We start from the raw sequence: 6,000 nt of genomic DNA on the forward strand, positions 1-6,000 counted from the left end.
CCTCTTACTCAATTGGACTGTCTGTCTTGAGCTTTTTCTACAACTAGCGTTGACTTGATGCCTTCCATTTTAAATTCAGGAATCAACGGATTCGGAACAGTACATCAGTTGTGGGCATCAACTTCTTGGGTTGGTTGCAGTTTATTTTTGTCGAGATTCTATAGGATTTTGTGTGAATTTGTCCATCAGAAAATACTAGTGCAGACACCCTCGTAATGGCACTACCGTTATTTAATATTTCCATATCTGCATCAAACATAGTGGGTACTATGAAGTCTTGCTATCATTATCCTGATTGTTTGTAGGGTGGTATTTGTGTATAATAAAGGAATATGTATTCTTCTTCTTCTAGTGTTGGACAACGACAACTAGTATGTCTAGCTCGTGCGCTATTGCGGAAAACAAAAGTTCTTATACTTGATGAGGCAACGGCTGCTGTTGACTTGGAAACAGATGACTTGATTCAGGCAACCATAAGAAAAGAGTTTAGTGATTGTACAGTAATCACCATTGCGTATAGATTGAATACCATCATGGATAGCACCAGGTAAATCATATGAATTTATGATAATTATGAATTATGACATTGATCATTATGACATTGATGTATTTGATAATTATGAAATATGAATTATGATAATATGATGAATTTATGATCATATATAAATATGATAGCACCAGGTAAATCATATGAATTTATGATAATTATGAATTATGAAGTATGACATTGATAATTATGACATATGAATTATGAATTATGATATATTTGATAATTATGACATATGAATTATGATAATATGATGAATTTATGATCATATATAAATATGATAGCACCAGATAAATCATATGCAGGGAAATGATTATACTTGTATATGTACTCCACTCTGTTTTCTATAGTCTATTACTAGACAAAACTAGATCATGTTTTATGGTAGTACGGATGAAACAGATTCAAATAAAACGAATAACCGCGTCAAGCGTATATGTCTTATTTTAAGGGATGATGATAGACACAATTAGAGAAAAATTGATTGCCCCCCCCCCCATCTACAGTATGTCTTTACCCATAGACTAGTGTATAGAATCTTATTAAACAGGTTGTTATTTGTGTGTGACTTTACCGAGTGAATCATACGTTCTTTTACTATTTTTATTTTCGCTGACGGCTTTCTTTTTACTTAACATAGACAAATATGCAAAGGCGTATTGGAACCCGTGTATTTAGCGAGAATTAAATCATTTTTTTCTTTTTAACGAGTCGATTTTCCCCATGTAGTTTCCGTATTTAGGCGTTTATCGGAGCCCCTAACCTTCCCCTGTAAAATCCTGCTTGGGTGTCTCATGTGGCATCAATGTATTTTAGATTGGTTCTTTTTAGCTCTTTTTCCTTTCTGCTCTTCTTTGTTACACTAGTATGTGCCATGCATACTATCTAGTATGTGCTTAGAATCCTCGTCAAAGCATTAGGTACCACGTCTAACCCTTACAAAGGTTGGAAATTAAGATTTTACGGACCTTTGCAACAGCCTTTACACACCGGTTACAGGGTGCTTCAAATGTAAAGTAGGGCTTCAAGTAATAATTTTCTTTCAAATTCGTTTTTATTTTATTTATTTTTTTTTTAAGTTTTTTTTTGATTTTGCCTAACAAAAACTACCAACCAATAATTACTAATAATTTTGATATTATCCACGGAAATGAGATATATTTATCACTAAAGGGAATATTTTATCACTTCAAGGTCATTTTAACATTAGATCCCTTGAATAATCGTTACCAAAAACAGTCTATATGCTGTTCTAAAAACAGTTATTTGATTATTTTTAGTCTTTTTTTTTGGCCTAGCACTTTCAGGAGTCTTTGACTAATAGATTGCATGGGGAGATATTTTGGATTCCCCTTTTCTTAGGCTTTCAGATTTTAGGAGAGTGAGTCAGCTTTTAAAGCTTTTGAAATACGCCATAAGAATCTTAAATGGAACCTTTTTTTTAGGGTTATGGTGTTAGACAAAGGTCAAATAATAGAATTTGATTCTCCATCAGTGCTTCTAGCCAACAAATCTTCCATTTTCTATGGTATGGCCAAAGACGCAAATCTGGTACAATGAAGTTAAAACAAATATACAATAGAAATTTTATCAAACTTGTATGACTAGTGATTAATTGATATAATTTCATTTTTTCTTAAATATAGTTCACTTTTGTAAATTTTCTTTGCCAGCTTTAGTTTGATATTATAATATTCCCTACTAAAGGGTATACTTGATTGTTATTGAAGCTTGTGTAAAGACGAACTCATTGTGGCATTTACATCATATTTTAAAGCTTAACCTGCATGGTGTTGAGGCGTTTTTTTCAAGATGAAAGGAAGATGGGCTGACAACCTGGGATTTGAACCGTGAATCTGAACCTTTGAACCGCGAATTTGAACCACGTGATCCTAGAAAATACCAATTCCCCACTGAGCTATAATTGATATTTTGTGGCACAAGGTGGCAGAGACGCTACTTTGCCGTGAGGCGATTTGTTTTAATGCTTTAAAAATTGTTATTTGCCGATAATGTATCTGGTTTATTCATGTAATCATCAGGCTAATTTATTTGTTTATTTATTTATTTATTCATCCAACAGAATATTCTAGAATATTTAACAAAAATCAATGGTAAACTTATGCTTGACAACATACATCACTGTAAAAAGAGGTATTAACTTACTCAATCTTAAAATTAGGAACGGTACAAGCAGTGACACATCTATCAGGTAATGAGTTCCAAAGTTTTAATGATCTATTTACAAAAGGCATCTCACCTACTTTGGATTTTTGTGCTGGGGGGGGGGGTAAAATTTCAATGTATTTTGCCTTGTAGATTTATAATGGCTTCTTTGAAAAAAAAAATTATGTCCAAATTAACAGTGCCAAATACAATACCGTGGACTCTGAGAAGATCAGAGCGCTTCCGACGGAAGTGAAGACTCGGCAATCCTAATGCCTCTAAACGTTTTGAATATGACAAACGCCTTAGGTAGGGAATTAGCTTTGTAGCAGATCTTTGTACTGATTCAATTTTCTTCCTCTTCCTATCATCTTTATTTATAGGGTAGCATACTGGAGAGCAATATCCAAGGGTAGGGTGAACCTTTGACTTGTACAGTTTAAAAAAATGATCACATTAAACTTCAAAAATACTCATCTTATTATCGACAATGTAAGTTCTTCTTTACCCGAGACAATCCTCGTATGCTCTTAAAACTTTAATAACGGATAAAATAGTATGCCAAGATCGCGGATAATATTCACCCCAGATACCTTGGTGCTTCCAATCAAATAATGAGAACACGAATTTCCAACCAACTTTCTACGGAGACAATTTATGACAGCACGCTTTGAAGTGTTTAAAACCATATAGTTTACTCTGCACCATTCACATATAAGTATGGAGCTCACTGCAGCATTCACAACATACTTTAGGGAAGTTTTCTTATTGGGGGCTCAGAGCCTGGGGGCTATAGGATTTTGAATGGAAGAAAATCGATTAGCACTGTTAAGAGTTTCAACCCCAAAAGTGCAAAAAAGAGTTGAATCGATTGTCAAGAAGGGTTTTTAAACCTTTTGCTTTGGATTTAAAACCCTTATGGTTTGAATTTTACGTATCTTGACTTTTTGGATAAAAACTGATGTCTGGTCGCAACAAACGACAGAAAACACCACTTTATTTTGGTGCCAATTATCTTGCTTCTTAAAAAAGGCTGTGCTCACTCTGTTTCAAACGTTTCCTCTCCTTAGATTCAATGACAAATTGTGCATCCATTGCTAAAGAGTCATTTTTTATGATGTTTAAGATTGAGTGGTTCTTGTTCCCCCGCACAGTAATTTCTACCTCTGTTATTCCAAAGTTTTCTGTCTTCGTTTAAGTTTCGTTTTGATTCTCTTCAATTCAGTCTGATTGTAAATCGAAATTTTTACCTCTTTTTCGAAATTGGTATTATTTATTTTTTTGCAATTAAGATCAATCGAAAAAATAGTTGCCGTTCCTGAAAAGCCTTCAAATAACAATATCTTTTCACTTGGCAGTTTCTTTTTCCACGAAGGATCATTCATTTTGGGCTACTATGGGTCATGGTTTGCTCTTTACGAGATTGCAGCTAGTACTTCAACCATGATTGGGGTCCATTTTTGGCATTTGATCATGGTTGTAGTTAAGACTGCAACATAGCAGAATTTCTTTAATGGTGCATTCCCTCTTTTTCAAAAAATATTTTAATTTTCAAATAATCAGGGTTTCTGATAAAATCACTCCACATATTTCGTTATAAGTAAAACTAATTTTTTTGATTGATTTATTATGTTCAATATTTCTTTTTAATGTAATTTGCGCATTCTAGTAAAAAGTTGTCAACGGCTGATAACGCCAGTTATCTTGCTAGCAATGCTTACAGCTAAATATACCCCTGCCCCCTTCTGACACCAAATTTTATTCACCTAATGACATTTTATTTACCTAATGAAAATAGCGTGAGGCTGTTCGAGAAAAAAGATGCAATCTTCAAAGCCAAATTGGACGACTGGAAAAACATTCTAATAACTTGAAGATACCCTGGTTTTGTGGCATACATGCACCAAATATCCAAGCCCACGCATGAATTAGAACCAGCGTTTTCAACGCTTTGAAATAAACCGTAACAGTTTACCGACGAAAATTACAACGCTAAAGGTTGATTTTTTATTATTGGCACCATCTGAACAGCAGGTTTAGAATTTGCCACTAAAAAAAGAAAAACTCTGATAAAATAAAACTTAAATAGAAATGAGTCAAAAAGGAGCAAGTAAAACCAAAATATACAGGAAAATTTGTGTTGTACTAAAAAATTTTAAATAAACCCCGTTGTACTAAGACCTGTAATTTGTTCCTGAGCATAGTGAGTCTTAGTGCAGTACAAGATATAATCAAACAGTTCGTGGTAACGAACTGTAGTAAGGAGCGACCCGGCTCAATAGTAACCAAAACTCTAAAAAATGGAATTTTGACACCAATAGCTATATCAAAAGAATTGCATTTTAATGCTGGTTTTACATATATAAGTTTCATCAAGTTTAGTTTTACTCATCAAAAGTTACGAGCCTGAGAAAATTTGCGTTATTTTAGAAAATAGGGGGAAACACCCCCTAAAAGTCATAGAATCTTAACAAAAATCACACCATCAGATTCAGCGTATCAGAGAACCCTATTGTAGAAGTTTCGAGCTCCTATCTACAAAAATGTGGAATTTTGCATTTTTTGCCAGAAGGCAGATCACGGATGCGTGTTTATTTGTTTTTTTTTTGTTTTTTTTTTCCAGGGGTGATCGTATCGACCCAGTTGTCCTAGAATGTTGCAAGAGGGCTCATTCTAACGGAAATGAAAAGTTCTAGTGCCCTTTTTAAGTGACCAAAAAAATTGGAGGGCACCTAGGCCCCCTCCCACGCTAATTATTTTCCCAAAGTCAACGGATCAAAATTCTGAGATAGCCATTTTATTCAGCGTAGTCGAAAAACCTTATAACTATGTCTTTGGGGACGACTTACTCCCCCACAGTCCCCGTGGGAGGGGCAACAAGTTACAAACTTTGACCTGTGCTTACATATAGTAATGGTTATTGGGAAGTATACAGGCGTTTTCAGGAGGATTTTTTTGGTTTGGGGGAGGGGTTGAGAAGAGGGGGATATGCTTGGGGAACTTTCCATCGAGAATTTGTCATGGGAAAAGAAAACTTCCATGAAGGGAGAGGAGGATTTACTAGCATTATTTAAAAAATAAAATAAAAAATAAATGTGAAAAAGCTTTTTCAGCTGGAAGTAAGGAACAGCAATAAAACTTAAAACAAACAGAAATTATTACCCATATAAGGGGCTCACCTCCTTATGATACCTAGCTCTTTACGCTAAAGTATTTTTAGTAATTTCAACTATTTATTCTACGGCTTTTGTGATTCAGGGGTCATTCTTAATGAATTGGGATAAAAT

At 34.4% G+C, this 6,000-nt stretch overlaps 1 pseudogene; it reads left to right on the forward strand.

The window, feature by feature from the left end:
- The window catches only part of LOC136040327 (multidrug resistance-associated protein 1-like), a 52,861-nt pseudogene extending 50,654 nt beyond the window's left edge, over nucleotides 1–2,207 (forward strand).
- Nucleotides 2,208–6,000: the final 3,793 nt, after the last annotated feature.

The sequence above is a fragment of the Artemia franciscana genome, chromosome 20 (assembly GCF_032884065.1).
Source record: "Artemia franciscana chromosome 20, ASM3288406v1, whole genome shotgun sequence".
Classification (NCBI taxonomy): Eukaryota; Metazoa; Arthropoda; class Branchiopoda; order Anostraca; family Artemiidae; genus Artemia; species Artemia franciscana.